The sequence below is a fragment of the Lissotriton vulgaris genome, chromosome 5 (genome assembly GCF_964263255.1).
Source record: "Lissotriton vulgaris chromosome 5, aLisVul1.2, whole genome shotgun sequence".
NCBI lineage: Eukaryota > Metazoa > Chordata > Amphibia > Caudata > Salamandridae > Lissotriton > Lissotriton vulgaris.
In genome coordinates, this window is record NC_141693.1 from 739,479,266 (window position 1) to 739,495,941 (window position 16,676).

A 16,676-nucleotide genomic window follows, 5' to 3' on the forward strand; every position below is an offset into this window, starting at 1 on the left:
ATAATGAGTGGCAGAGCGAAGGTGATCGGGGAGGGAATTCCAGAAGGTGGGCGCTAAAGTGGAAAAGGTGGTTCCACCCCACTTTTTCCGTTTGAAACGCGGGATTTGAAGGAGAGACTTGGAGGAAGAACGAAGCTCTATCGTGGGGACGTAATCTTTTATTAGCGATGAAATGAAGGCGGGGCAGTGCCTTGACGAGCCTGGAAGACCATGCAGCCGATCTTAAACAGGAAACGTTCCTTAACAGGAAGCCAGTGAAGCTCCCTGAGGAGGGGTGTGGAGTGATGATAACGTGGAAGACCATAGACCAACCGGGCCGCTTGGTTCTGGACCATCTGAAGCCTCCGCAGGCTGTATGCTGGGATGCCGTTGTAAAGGGCATTGGCATAGTCCAGCCGTGATATCACCAGTGCGGCCATGATCACCTTAAGTGCCTGGGGAGAAAAGAAACGGGAGACAGTGCGGATGGTTCGGAGGGTGAGGAAGCAGGAGGAGACTACCGAGCTAATTTGTGAATGGAGGGTGAGCTGGTTGTTCATTTTAACACCCAGTGTTTTGACCGTGGTTGAAGGAGTGGGGGAGGGACCAAGAGTGGGGGGCCAGAAGAGAGAGTTCCAGGGACTGGAGGAACCACCGGAGAGAACTCAGTTTTATCCGGGTTCAATTTAAGATGGTTGTGGTTCATCCAGTCCCTGATGAATGTCATGGTGAATTGAAAATTAGAGACAGAGAGGGGGGAAGAGGATAGATCAAAGATGAGCTGGAGGTCATCCGCATAATTGTACACGGTGACCTCCAGCTGCTGAAGAGCGAAAATAAGAGGAAAGATATAAAGATTGAATAGCAAGGGGGAAAGAGAGGAGCCCTGGGGGACACCACAGGTGACAGGGAGTGGGGTGGTTGTGAAGTCTACTAGCCGGACCGCCTGGGTGCGGTCCCTCAGGAAGGAGGAAAGCCAAATCAGGGCTGAACCCTCAATTCCAGCCGCCTTGACACGGGACAGTAAGATGGTATGGTCCACCGTGTCAAAGGCGGCGGAGAGATCGAGGAGTTCCAGCGCCTGGTGTTTGTTATTATCCATACCCTTCCTGAGGTTATCCAAGACCGAAACCACAACTGATTCGGTTGAGTGCCTAGGGCGGAAGCCGGCCTGGCGAGAGGCCAGTCCCCCATTGATCTCTACGTGGGCGTTGAGTACCGCGGTGACATGGCGTTCCAGCACCTTGCCCAAATAGGGCAGCAGGGAAATGGGGCGATAATTGGCTGAGTTGGACGGATCAGCGCCAGGTTTTTTTAAAATAGGCACTATGGTGGCTGATTTGAGCGCAGGGGTCACTACTCCCTGCGCAAGAGAGCTGTTGAGGAAAGTAATGGGGGGTTCAGGGCAAGAAGAGTAGATTTGTTGCAGGATGCGTGCCGGACAGATGTCTGCCGGAGAACCCGACTTTACTTTGGGGAGTATCTCCAGGAATATTGCCTCAGTGAGGGGGGGAATGGAAGTAAGATGACTTTGAACAGTGGGAGGGGAGGGGTCAACAAAGGCGGACGAGGGGGGGGGATGTTGGCCTTGATGGTGACGATTTTATCCAGGAAGTAAGTGTTAAGTTGATCGCATATTGACTGGGATGGAGGGATTTGGGGTGAGGCTCTATCGGAATAGGCCAGGTCCTTCACTATACCGAAGATTTCCCTGGATTTGTTTTCGGCTGACATAATTTTTGTTGAAAAGTAGGAGGTTTTGGCTGAGAGGATTGCAGTTTTGTATTCGGCAAGTGATGTGAGATAGAGGATTTTTAGTGAGGGGCAGTAATTTTTCCTCCACTGCCTCTCTGCCTATCGGACGGTCAGTTTTAGCTTTTTTAGGTGGTCGTTGAACCATCTGCTGGAGTCCTTGGGTCGCCGGATGGAAATGCGACGCAGGGGAGCCACTGAGTCACAACCTCCAGCCAGCCAGGTATTAATAGCGTTGGCTTGGGAGTCGGATGAGAGACCAGAAAGGGTCGGAGTGGAGTTCCGAAGCAGGGAGGACAGGGAAGGAAAATCAACTCTGTTCCAATTCCGTGCCCAGGTATTTTTGGCGTGTGGGGCTTTGGATACAGGGTTGAGAGAGATGGAGAAAGAGATGAGGGCATGGTCGGACCAGGGACAAGGAGATACAGTCACCGAGGAAATTGGAAGGTTGAGGGACCAGACCTGGTCAAGTATATGGCCATGAGAATGAGTGGGGACAGTTATGTGAGGGACAAAGTTCAGAGAAAGAAGGGATTCTGTGAACTCTTTCGAAGCAGTGCACTCAGAGGGGTCCGAGGGCCAATAGTTAAAATCCCCCAGCACCAAGACCGAAGCGTAGTTGACCACCAAGTTGGCCAGCAGGTCTTGAAATGCCGGTAAGAACCGAGACGAAGACTGGGGTGGGCGATACATTAGAAGGCAAGTAATAGGGGGGGAGAAGAAGAGGGAGCGGACTACAAGGAACTCAGTGGGGGGGATGGGGGGAGAGGGAAGGGTTTGGAAGTTCAGTTCAGATCAAGCGATTAACGCCACACCACCGCCAACCCTGCCCGCCGGGCGATCGGCACGTAAGGCTACGTAGGAGGGGGGGAGGGTAGCCAAGAGGACGGGGAGGGAAGAATCACAGAACCAGGTCTCGGTCAAGAGCAGTAAGTCAGGCTTCTTAGTATCGAGTAAGACAAACAGCTCGTGATGGTGCTTGACCGCTGACCTGGTGTTGAGTAAGAGGACAGATAATGACGGAGTAGGGAGGGAGGAGTCAGACGGGGAAAGGCAACGTGGCGGGGAGGCCGACCGGGAAGGCGGCGATGTTGGAGTAGGAGGGGGGACAAGCCCTAAAGAGGCGATGTGCCTACGGACGGTTTCTGAGAGTGGCCAGTGGCCTTGGAGGGTGGTAAGCTCTTCAGAAGAGTATGATGTAATTTTGGCATGGAGTCGTGCCCCTAGCCCCGTCCGGCCGCGGACGGGCGCAGACAAGCTTGCCTTAGGCGCGCCCGCTGCGCACGGCCGCTGCGCGTTCTGAAGTTGCACATTGTTATAGGAGGCCTCAAGAGCGGGAAGGGGGCGTGGCCTCAAGGTGGGCGTGGCCAGCGGCGATGGCAGCCGGTGCAAGGGGTCACGTGAGCGCTAGGTCCGCTCTACCGTGCCCTGAAAGTGCGAGGTGCTTGAAGAATGGCAGACAAGTTTAAAAGTGCAAGTAAGTTTTAAAAAACACAAACAAATCAATTTCGCTTCTGCTCCCGGCTTTCCGCCTCAGGAGACTAAACTCAAGTAAAATACTTCCGACCTCCTCACACAGACAGATAAAATCTTGCCCAGCTGAAAATCAATCAGGTGGTACTTATATAGTGCTGCTTATCACCCAAGAGGGTATCCAGGTGCTGTGCTGCGGTGTCAGTTGAAGAGCCAGGTCTTGAGTCCCTTCCTGAAATGGGTCAGCGAGGGTGAAGTACAGAGGTGGAGGGTAAAGGTGTTCCTGGACTTGGCGGAAGGTGGGAAAAGGAACATCCTCCAGTCCGGCAGCAGCGGATGCTTGGTATCTGTGCAAGGGTAAGGTGAGCAGAGTGGAGGTTCCTGAGACGTAGGTGGAAATTCAGGCGGTGGTTCTTGTAGGCGGGTTTCCAAACTGTGGAGGGGTTTGTAGGGGTGGGTCAGGAGCATAAATTGGCATCTTTTCTGCATGGGGAGCCAGTGGAGATCTTTCAGGTGCTGGGTGATGTGGGTCCTCCTTGGCAAGTTGAGGATCAGACTGGATGCTGCGTTCTTGTCTGGAGTCTTCTCATGAGTTAGGTGGTGGTGCCTGCATAGAGTGTGTTGTCATTATCCAGCCCGCTGATGATGAGGGTTTGCTTTACAGTTTTCCAGGTGTTGATGGGGAGCCATTAGAAGACTTAGTGGAGGAAGCAGAGAGTTGGAAGCAGATTGAAGAGGCAGCACTGACCTGACGTTTCATGGAGTGTTCACCGTCCAGGATGGTGCCGAGGTTGTGGGCGTGGGCCTTCGGAGTTGGGTGGGTCTGAGTTCTGATAGTCAATATGAGTCATTCCAGAGGGAGGTGTGTCTGCCAAAGATCAGCACGTCTGTTTTGTTGGTTTAAGCTACTGGCAGTTCTTCATCCAGATGAGACATTCGTCATACAGTTGTGGAAGTTGGTCTTCATCGTGGTGGGGTCAGCGGAGAGCAAGAGGACGAACGACATGTTGTCGGGTAGTAGACGATATTGATGTTGTGGGTACCGGCAATGTCCACGAGTGATGTCATTTAAATGTTGAAAAGGGTTGGACTGAAGGATGAGCCTTGAGGAATGCCGCAGATGGTGCGCTTGGGTTGAGAGGTGAAGGAAGGGAGACGGATTCTTTAGGTGCGTCCCGTGAGAAAGGATGCCATCCATTTGAGAGCGTCATCTGTTATTCCAATCTGATGCAGTCGGTCGATGAATGTGTGGTGGGAGACAGTGTTGAAGGCTGCAGAAAGGTTGAGCAGGATCAGGGCGGCTAGTTCTCCTCTTTCGAGTAGGGTGCAGTGATCAGTGCTGTCTCAGTGCTCTGATTGGCTCTGAATCCTGATTGGCAAGGGTCCAGTAGGTAGTTACTCTCCAGGTGTTGCCCAAGTCAGAAAACATTGATTGCAATAACGGGTCAGTCTCGTACTATAAGATCATCCAAGAGACTTGGAATTAAAGCTGAATCATTCTTACTGAAGAGTAATTCACTTTTTTGAAATTCTGCTCCTTGAAAATTTCTTGGAAAAGGACTTCAGATACCATTCTCAGTGTCTGATGGATCTGGTCATTAGTGGGCATAGGAATGGACGCCATGATTTTTTGTTGTTGTAGTTTTACATAATGCAAACTCGACCTGAAGGTATTGGTGCACCTTAAATGTGCACCGGTTCGGCTTGGGGAGATTAAAAATAGGCAGCTTAGGTCATTACAACATATCCTCTCCCCTACTGAAATGGATGCTAAGAAGACTTCCCAATACCTTGTGCCAACTGAGTCATAACCAAATCTTTTCTAGACCCATAATGGGCTTGGATGAACATTCAGACTCATGGATCAGTGACCAGCTCATATAGCCTTGGCAATCTGTTTTTTGGACAAGTGTCAAATTGAGGTGGTTGGTGGGCACACTTCAATTCTTATGTTTGTGCTTCCTTAGATTTTAAAGAGTCATCCTTGAGAAAGGAACAGCTGTGCTGTGCAGCAAGATCGGAAGGCTTCTAAAATAAATCCTACAGAAAATAAAATCCGGTTTTTTACTCCATTTTCTGAAACTGTAAAGTCATGAACAGTTTAGCCACTGTCTCTGAGGCAACCTGGGATAACATAGAGTGAAAGATTCAAACGAAATCTGTGTCATGATTGTGTGTGGGAGACATTGACATAGGCCTGGAACGATGTAGTACAAAAGTTTTAACAGCGGGTAGTACATCTAAAAACGTGATAAACATTTGAAAAAATATGAATACACAAACAGCAGCTAGGCCAACCTCCTACCCAGGGATTTGTGGTTAGAAGAACAAAAATAAATAATTGTCACTAGCACATGTGGCGTGAAATGGAGTAGCCATCCCTTTGAGCATATCTGTGACTGGTACTGCAATGGGGTCAATTTATATGTCATTATGCATACATATGTTTCTGTAAAGCGCTCTGATATCTGCAAAGATCTTGTTCGCGCTATATAAAACTTTGAATAAAATAAAATTAAAATAAAAAAAAATCTGAAGGTTTCTAGATGAAATCCGACGTCTCTAGACAAGTCTGAACAGGGAATATACAAGAGGAAATATCCATTAGAAATAATGGTTTGAAGCAGCAGCGGCCCGTGCAGGTGAGAGCAGTGCCGCCGGGTGGGAAGGCGGGAGGGATTTAACGGACGACGATGAGGGAAAATTAAATAAATAATTAATTTTCCCTTGTCGTCTGTCAAAACCCCCCACACCCCCCATCTGACCCCACTGCTCTTGCCTGCACGGGCCAGGGCTGGTTTAAAGCGTGTAAACTTTTTCTAAAATTAATTTAGAGCTTTATAAAAATAACATAAAATATCCTAGCACAAATGTGTTGAATCATGGTCAAGCTCCATGAAGGCTACACTTGTTTTTCAATCTCGTTTTGGTAAACTTCACAAAGTAGCTGCAGAAAAAGAACCAGCACTTTCACAGACAGATTGTAAGAGAACGTTTGGTTTCACAACGAAATCCGTAGGGAAATGCTGGGTCTGAGAAAGCTACAATCAAAGATGAAAAATGTAATATAGTCCACATAACATAACACCCTCCATTAATGATTTCAAGAGCAAAAACAACATTTGGCAAAACATGGTTAAACATAAGAAACAGTACAGAGTAAGGAAGAAATGGATCATTATGTTAGATGTGGTTCTTTTGAATAAAAATAAATTGTTTGGGAAACTTGCAATGTGAGGAAGAACTGGATCAAACAAAAAGAGCTTTCCAAAGATTGACCGTGAATCTTGCTTACATGACTTCCCTATTTGGGAATCTGGCTATCTTTGCAGAGATTATTCCAGCAAGGAAAGGGGACTATGTAAAAACATGGAAAAGAATCAGGTCCTCCTCAGGAAGTCAACTGTGCCAAGTGCTCTAGCAGGAATTACAAACAAATGAAAATGCATCTGCTCGCCCTTATCTTGGCCAGGCCTTATAAGATCTAGGGATTCACTCAATACGGGGAAACTCTGCATCTCCAGTCTCCTTTAAAAAGTTGGTCAACATCATTATGAAAAAAATATCCGTGATTAAAGATAAATAGACTTTATCCTCCAGATCGCATGCCTGAACAATCCTAAACGGGCATAAGACACTTAAGCCCCAATTTTACTTAGATTCCGGGTGGTCAAGACATTTAAAAATTGACTTTATGCGCTATGGCTTTGGCTTTCTTCCTGGCGATATCAACAGAAAGTGGTGGAAAAGGACAACTGCAAAGGAGTGATGCAGACTGTGTAACTCTGCAGGAGAAAACATCATACATATCACACGTCTATCTATGCCCAGCCTTCCTGCAAGAAAGGAGGTTATTGCTGAAAACCCCTATTAATCAGAGGTTATTGCTGAAAACCCCTATTGATAAATGTGGGATCCGGAAATGCAGACAGTAATTGAAAGTCTAAAAGCTACGTACCCCATTTTGAACTGCAAGTACACAAAATTAGTAAGGCTCACTGACAAAAAGTTGAATGCCACTAAAGCCTCGCAGTCTTTAAAAATACAAATAAAATTCTGTTCCCTGCCCCTCTGCACTTTCTTATGACACACTGTTTGCTGTCCACTGATTTCATATAAGGTCAACATATGTATTATGCACTTTTTCTTGATGCACTTTGTTTGATCCCAATTGTTTTAAATTTTGGGCCATACAAAATGACGCAGCACGTGGTACTATAACTTGCTGGTAATAGACAAATTAAATCTTTCAGTCACTTTTACCGTATTTTCCGGCGTATAGGACGACCCGGCGTATAAGACGACCCCCTACTTTTCATGATGAAATGTAGGTTTCGTCCTATACTCGCCGTATAAGATGACCCCCACTTCCGCCGGCTGGAACCTTCTGAAGTCCCCTTTCCATGTCCATGAACTGAGCGCTAGTGACGCTCCTCTACTTCCGATGAACGTGAAACGTGAGGATTATGGCGCCAGATCAGCGCATACACCGCTGTGTCTCTAGGATGAAGACGCAGTAAGAATACTGAAATGCCCCGTGGACCCTCTCCCATCGGCACTACAGCACTACGGGACTGTACCGGTGAGTAACTGCACTAAATCATGTGCAATTTTAGATTAATGTAACCGGTAAACGTGGGAGTGGAGCGCGCGAGTAGAGCCCAGGTCATATTGGAGGGTTCCACGTCGGTGGAGCGTTGCTTCCACTCATCAAAATTTAGTGTCCGGCGTATAAGACGACCCCCGACTTTTGAAAACATTTGAAGGGGTTAAAAAGTCGTCTTATACGCCGGAAAATACGGTACACTAATTTGATATGTTGGCTCCCTCTTTTGTTGCGCGATTCATAAATTAGGTTGTAAGGTTTTTCTCAAGATGATAAAAAAAATGTGGTCTCTATTTATATTACATTTCATATAGGAGGTGTGGAGCAGCAGCTAGGGCTCGATGTTCGATTCCCGGCGCCAGGGCAGCTCAGCACCATCTGACTCTGGGCAATAGTTCATTTAATCTCCTCGACGGCCCCCAGCGCCTTCAGACCCTCAGGGAGACAGTATTCACGCTTTACAAATACCTAATTTAGAATTACAATACTATTTTAACAAATTATAAAATCAGTATTTTAACCTGTATCACATGATTTTAAAAGAAAATGATCCTAAAAAAATCTTATGAACTTTATTGTTAAGGTTGTAATTGACTTGACTATCACCTGAGGTCACAGACAGATGAGATAATCTTCAAAATGTGAGGCTCTAATGCCAAGGGACCTTATTGTCTATGTATAAACATACTGAAAAAAGGATCCATGGTGGTGGACCTCTATTATGGCACCACTATTTAATTTCACCCTTAACAGAGGTGATATACAGCACTTTTTAACTTACGGCACACCTCTCTGGTCCCCCTCTTTAACACACTTGAGGATTAATAGCTCTTATTCTGTTATCTGAGGTAACGTAAATTTAAACCTCAACTAGTAACATTTTAACTCGAAAGAGGAATTTTTACTGCCAAGATTCATCAGGTTTTAGGATTCTGTATTAGATATATTGGGTGTGTCATGTATCTATATGGTTTGTGTAAAGCAATATGAAACACAATTTGAAAGGCATAAAAAAGCTATGTGTCAGCTATGTGTTTAAGGAATTATGAGAAGTGTGTCTATCTAAATTATTTAGTAATAATAAGTAGATTGTTATAATTCCCAAAAGACATCCAAGAAGCGCATTTTTCAGCTTATGGCAGTTTATACATGATAAATCAAGAAGTAAACTTATAAGTGTATACTTTTTTTTTTTGCAGCTCGAATTCAAAAGGACTTTGTGGTAGGGTCTGTATGTATAATATTATCTGTCTCCTTCGTCGTTTCTCTATATTATGATGTTCAGTACGGATCGAGCAGAGAACCCCAGCTTGTTTGGCAATACACGCCCCACGGGTGCCTGCCTTAAAGGCGTCCCACAGTGTACGCTGTGAGCTCACTGAACCACTATTTAGGTCAAAGTATTCATGTATGGCAGTCTTAATCTCATCTTTGAATACTGGGTCTAAGAGGGCGGACGTGGGGAATCGCCACAGTGGACGCTGTTTGGTTATAAGTGTATACTTGTTTGCAAATAAGGTTGTACACATTTTGGTGTGCTCCCCATTAATTTGTTTGAAATGTGTAATGCTGAGCTTTCACAGTTCAGTGAAAAAACCTTAAGCTGGAATGGCAGCCCTTCCAATAGCAGGCTACATAGGGTTTAAAATCCTTTTAGTGCAGGAGGGCGTGGCTAGCCACGTAAGATGGCGGACGCAATCTGTTGAGGCTCCAGACCCCGGGGTAAATCATCCTGAACGATCATCGAACTGAGGGCTATCTATGCCGCCTAAAGCACTGGGGCGCTGCTGTTGTGCACCAGAGAAGAGATTCGGCAGATAGGGTCTGTTGAGACCGCGGCGGCACAGCTGATCTCTCCGTTCACTAAGGAAAGAGGTGATCGCGGCCTAATCACTGCGCTGCGCCAGAACTGGAGTGCCATGAATTCTCGCGGCTGTCACTGTCTGGCCGGTGGGTCGCGCCGGCGCTGAAGATCCTCCCGGGCCGGAATCTGCCGCGGCGGGGCCTCATCGGCGGAAATTGGTGCCGGCTGCTCCCACCTGCATTGGACCCTGCGCGCTGCATTGACACAGCTAGATCCTGTGGCCACAGGGGGTGGTGTTGCTGCGGCCTTCCGGCCCCCGAGAGGCTGATGGTGTGGCGCTTCGATGGCAGTTTCCCCGGAAAGCGCAATCCCCACCAATAACGTCAGCAGGCCCCTGTAACCAGCCCCTCCTGAGAGCTGAGGACACTGGAGTGCTGGGGGATGTGGCAAGACGACGGCAGTGGCCCGCAGTGAGTACTAGCCAGCACTACACTCTGCAGACCTGGGGCCTAGCTATATAGACACACTGTGCCGATTATCGAGCTTCATTGAGGATTACCATGGGGTGGCTGGGCTAATGACCAAAGACAAATGGCAGACTCCACTCCATTGAGACTCCGGGCCGTCAGGCCAGAGTGGGGGGGCAGCACCACTCTCAATATAGTGAACCTCTGGCTGCACTAAGTGTTTATGAACAGAGCAGGCGGGATTGAGAGGCAACGGGGTCTGAGTCCCCTGAGCCATTTGAAACCGATCAGTCAGACCACATGATCATTGATGAAGATACTCACCTCGCCTCAGTGCCTACTCTAACCAGGGAACACACTCGGCAACTCTGGGCATTAAGCTTGCCTCATCTCTACAACGGCCCCCCACAGACGCCGGGGATGCCTGGTTTCACCTTGGAGATACCCAGAAAGGACTATCTCACAGGGAAAACCAGGACGGGTTCCCCAGTGGTCTTCAGCGCCAGGATACTCCTTGGAGTCACAGTGCGCTTTACAAGTACACCCACCTTTACATTTACATTTTACTCTGCAGGGCAACACCGATGATCTGCATCGCATTGAGCGGCGTCCCCTCTAAAGCCACTTTACACGTACTAGATACACCCACTAGCCACTGGTGATCAAAATGGGAAGACTCAAAGGAAAGGCCACAGACTGTAACTCTAGTACAGGAGGGCCCACCGGAGTGCCCGAAACTACCACCAGACCCCAATCGCCAGGTGCCTCCTCCTCGGAGTCTGTTGAGACTCCCTTTCACAAACTTGACCTGATCCTAAAGGAAGTCAGAGACTCCCGCAAAGCGATAGAACAGCAAATTGGAACTCTCACGAGTGGCCTCACCCTCCTCCGGGCAGACCATGGGAAACTTGCGGACACAGTCCATGATCACGGGAAACCCCTGACCAGTATGGAACCTCAACTTATGGAACATACTACACAAATAAAACAACTGCAACGGCAAGTCAAAGGCCTTCAGGACAGAATCGAGGATGCAGAGGGCAGAAACCGACTAAATAATATAGGCGCCATTGGTCCCTGGGAGAGTAGCGGAGGTCCCAAGCCTGCAGACTTTATGTAAACTTGGCTCCGGGAATACATGGCCCAGGATAGCTTATCACCATATTTCTGTGTGGAGAGGGCACACACGATTCTCACTGGGGCGCTAAAGGCTGGAGCGCCTCCACGACCTCTGATTGTTAAAATACTAAACTACAGAGATCGCGATGTGCTCCTACAAAAAGCGAGAGGAAAAACGCAGATCCAATTTGAAAACCAGCAGATCTCGCTTTACCCAGATTACACAATAATGGTACAGAGCCAACGGTCTTCCTTTCAAGCAGTTAAGGAAAAGCTATGTGCGGCTCAGCTCAAATATGCACTGCTATTCCCGGCCCGATTAAAAGTTATTTATGATCAGAAAACCTACTTTTTTTGACAGCCCAAATGATGTAGAAGAATGGCTAGAAGTGATGGGCCTAGAACTGAGCCAAGACAGGCGATCGGGCTTGGCACGCCGCGGTCGCAAAAAACACAGAAACACGGCACTCGCCGCCACACTCTGGGCACGCAGTATACCACGGTAGTTGTTCCGACACATGACCAGAAGATGACCGGCAGAGCAGAATCGCTAGACATCCGTGAGGATAACTCCAACATTATGACGGATTCGGAGAACAGCACCATTCAGTCAGACTCTGATCATAGTATCACTCTGTTTCCCTCAGTGACGCCTCAGACCATGGATGACTTGGTGGATAATTGAAGTGTTTTGTCCTACCACTTTACTTAAATATACCGTCTGGGTCATCTACGTACTTTAGCTAGACCATTAGGCACACCAGTATCCTTCTAAGCTCTTTGATGTCACAAGCTATAATGTATACCTTATTGCAATAATATGATCTGAAATGCTACAATATCCTCCCTCATACTGATAATTAGAGCCCACATAGCCTGATATTGACCTCTTGTTACAGCCAAGTGGTTACATTACTCCCCTCCAAGGGCCTAGCGCCCATACCTAAGGCGACTCTCTTTGTTAACTGAAATGATGTTTATACACCAACCCCACCCCCCGGGTTCCGTTGAGCTACCAGAGCTCTGCAGCCTAGCAAACAATACTATGGTCGGCAGCAACGACCCCCACAAAACGGATGCACTGTTTTATGGTACTTGTATGTTGTAGCTATCTGTTTGGCGCAGCATAGTTTAATGGCTTCGCTGAGTATGTTTTGTTCAAAGGGAAAGGGGTACTCCTGTTCTACGACAATTAATTGACTCCGAGTTGAAGGGAGCTCAGTTTACAATATTCACCTATGCCTAGCAATAACACCACCTTAGGCTCATATAACTTGCTGTCTTGGAATGTGCAAGGACTTGCGGCGGTACATAAAAGGCACAAAGTCCATGCCCACCTCCTTAGGCGGAATGTACTAATTGTCTTCCTCCAAGAATCGCACCTTACGGAATCAGAGGCCTTAAAGACCCGTAAAAAATGGAGGGGACACATTTTCTCTACTAACTACTTGGCCTTTGCATGAGAGGCGACCATATGGATTCGCCAAGGGGTCCCTGTTACAGAGCTGGATCGCCGCACTGATGATCAGTATAGATACATATTGCTGAAGGGTACCCTTGAACCTGTGGTTCTGGGAAGAATTTATGCCCCGAACTCCGATCAGGATACATTTTTCCATCGATTGAACAAGGGCCTGACTGGGTGGGACATTATTCCCGGGATTCTGGGCGGAGAGTGTAACGCTCTCCTCGATGTAGACTTAGACAGGTCCCATTCCCCATTACATAGCGCATGCACCCGCAAACAAGCTGACATCCTGAAAACATGAATGGATGGGGACTGAAAGATGTATGGCGACTGCTGCACCCACACACAGAATATTCCTTTTATTCACCAGTCCACCAACTTCACACCAGGATTGTTAGGTTCCTATGTTCTCACACCATCGCCACACAAATACACCAGTCCCTCTTCTTAGCTAAGACCTTCTCGGACCATAACCCCTTGGAGTTTACACTCACATGGGGTAGAGTCCCCACCCCAGTTCCTAAGTGGAAATTATTGCCCCAACTCCTGGAGGATGCCCCGTTTCGTACCACTCTATTTATGACCATCACAAATAACTTATCTGAAAATTAGAACACAGCCTCCTCCAAACCTCATTGATTGGGATGCACTCAAGGGGTAGTGTGGGGTTCTGCAATTGGGTCCATAGTGGGGGCTACACAAGAAGTACATAAAAGCCTTATTAGGATAGAAGGCATAATGACCGACCTGGAACAAGCAGCAATGACTGGCCCAGACAAACTAGAATCCCTGTGAGACGCTCGCAGACCATCGGGCTTTTACGAAACGGAAGCACACTGAGGCCGACAAGTCTGGTATGTTACTGGCCCGGACACTTCAGGACAGGCCAGAGCCACCCATCATCACTTGCATACGTACACCAAACAAGGGTCTTGTACACACGCAACTTGAGATAAATGAGGCCTTGTGTACTTACGTTAGTAACCACTATGCCTCACCAACGCACACTAACGACACGCTAATAGACAACTTCTTAAACGGACTGACATTCCCCTGCATTACAGCAGATACACAAAGATATTTCAGGCCCCATCACCCAGCAAGAAATAAGAGCTGCGATCAAAGGCCTCAACCGCAACAAGGCCCCCGGCCTAGATGGCCTGCCCACAGAATTTTATGAAACTTACTCAGATATCTTCGTCCCTAAGCTAGAGGAGCTGTACAAGACGGCCCTGGCTACCGGTCATTTGCCAAACTCCACCATGGAAGCCTTAGTCGTCTCACTACCCAAACCGGGACCAGATGGCGCAGATTTATCTAGCTATCGGCCCTTGTCCTTGTTAGCGACCGAATACAAAATCCTAAGCAAGGCTATAGCTAATCGACCACTACCGGTCTTAAATACACCTAAACATAAAAACCAATGAGGGTTTCTCCCTACAAGCAGCACTTCTCTAAACACTAGACAAAGACATCATATCATGGTGGCTACCCCAGCAGATTATAATAATGCTGGAGGTTTAGCATTGGACCTAAGCCAGGACTTTGATTCCATTACATGGGGATACATGTTTGCGGCCCTGCGACGATTTGGCCTCCCTCCAGAATATCTTCAGTGGGTACGTCTGCTTTATATCAATCCCACCGTCAGAGCACACACAGGGAACCATATTTCACACAAATATACTATACACAGGGGCACGTGACAGGGGTGCCCTCTTCCCCTCTACTGTTTGTCTTAGCATTGGACTTCCAGGAGACTTTAGGGTAGCCTCCTAATGCCTGCGCTGGGACGCTGTTATCCTGCTCTCCCCGTCTGAAGCTGCCATTATTGAACTAACGTCTTTAAGTATACGCGATTGAAGGATTTGCCTTGAACTCCTCTCTGCATTGACATCGCTTTGAATCCCTTCTTGTTACTTGTTGTGACGCCGGATGTACTTTTGACTGCTGTTATTGACATATATCCGGCTACGCTGGATCTTCTGGCTACTCCTGGATCCTTCCCCGCGGGTTACCATTTGGGACACGATCACTTTTTTCGTTCAGATAATCAGGTGCCCTTAGGATATCGCTTTTTGGCATATTGTCGCTGTTTATAAACCAGTCTTTGTAGTACCAGATCTTCCCCACCTTGTTCTTTGTGGAGACTTGTGCCCTGAGGAAGGTGAGACCTGTTATAGGTCGGACACCGAAACGTACGTCGGCACTACAATCGAAACAACCCGGCGGAGTCAACCACATATGGCCTCAGTTTATTATTGATTGTCCCTTTGATCTATTTATTCTTTTCTATCCCTCTCCTTTGATATTTGCTGAATGTTTTGACATTATTAAATAATTTGTATAACATTTATTGGGGAAAACATTTGGACTTAATTATCGGTACCCCAGGAAGACTTTTTTGCTTTTTTGACCATGTATTAAATAATGTGGCTTATCGCCTTCAGTATAAAAATGTTTTTGATTTAAACTGGAATGGCTGGATCCTTCAGGATCAGGACGAATGTGATTGTATAAATGCGGAATATGTATGTTATGTTTGTTTGAACTTTGAATGAACTGCGGGTGGGGAATTGTATTTTTGCCTTCATGTTTCCTTGATGCTAACTAAAATGTATATAAAATAATATGGATCAAAGAAGTGTATTTATGGATTTATACCAAAGAAATGTTGTGCTTTGATTTTTTCCTATAGGGAGGGAGTTTGTATTCTCTGTGTCTTTATCAGCACCATATTGATTCAACGTGGTTGGAGAAATTTTTGTGTATTGTATCATCTTAGCATTGGAGCCATTAGCGATAGCCGTGAGACAGTCAGCAGAGTATCTGGGGATACCGATAGCTGGCACAGCGCACTTAATCTCAATATATGCTGATGATATCCTTATTTACTTACACGACCTGACAGCTGGTGCGGAACCCCTCCCAAACATTTTCTCCACCTTTGAGTGCATCTCGGGTCTGGACATTAACGAGGGGAAATCCAACGCCTTCTACTTCCGGGACGGACCCCGCCCAGATGTGCTTCAATTTGGTACATACAATCTGCCAGTAGCACATAATACATTCAAAAACTTAGGAATCCAAGTACACAGGGCACCGACTGATCAACTTGATGGTAACCTATTAAAGACAATCACTGCTATACGCTCAAGCATATCTTTCCGGACATCCCTAATATTATCAGTAATGGGGCGGATTGCCATCTCTATTAATGGTGATGCTTCCCCATCTTTTATATTTTTTTGTAAATCTACCTCTGATAGTTCCACAATCCCCCTATCGTACACTGGACACAATCCTCTTGGAGCTCATCTGGGGGAAGTGCAGACGTAGGGTTAGCCTCAAGAAATTACAATTAGAGCCCCACATGGGTGGACTGGGGGTCCCCGACTTCAGGGCATACTATTTTGCAAGCCTGCTCCAGTGGCTGTCTTACTGGACGGCAGGCAGGAACCTGTAGGAAATAGGCTACACAATCAGTGACCTAGAGCGCAGAACCCTACACAATTTACTGCTCCCAAAAATAAAAACTTCTCTGGATGGGCTTCCACTGCTTAAAACTGCATTCATTGCAGGAAGAAGGCCTTACGTTACACCTCAGATGCAATCCATACGCGAGTAATATCCCACTATTGGGAATACCAATCCTTGGGGGCAGGCTCACAAGGACCCGACTGCATGACTGGGCGGAAGCAGGCATAGAAGAGGCTGGGTCACTATTCGGTGATGGCACCCTACTAGACCATGACACATTTGTACAGAATACTTGCGCACCAGATCGTCTTTATTTACTACACGCAACAATTGCTCACTACATTAGGGTGACATGGGCGCCCCAACGCAATGAACCTCCGCAACATGAATTGGTACATATGTTGTATTACATGGGGGGGAGGGCGGCCATCTAGTTAAATGGCTATACACTGGCATCCGTGCACACGCCTCTACTGCACTCACTGACCTTCGTACAAAATGGACAGAGGCCACTGACATAGAACTAAC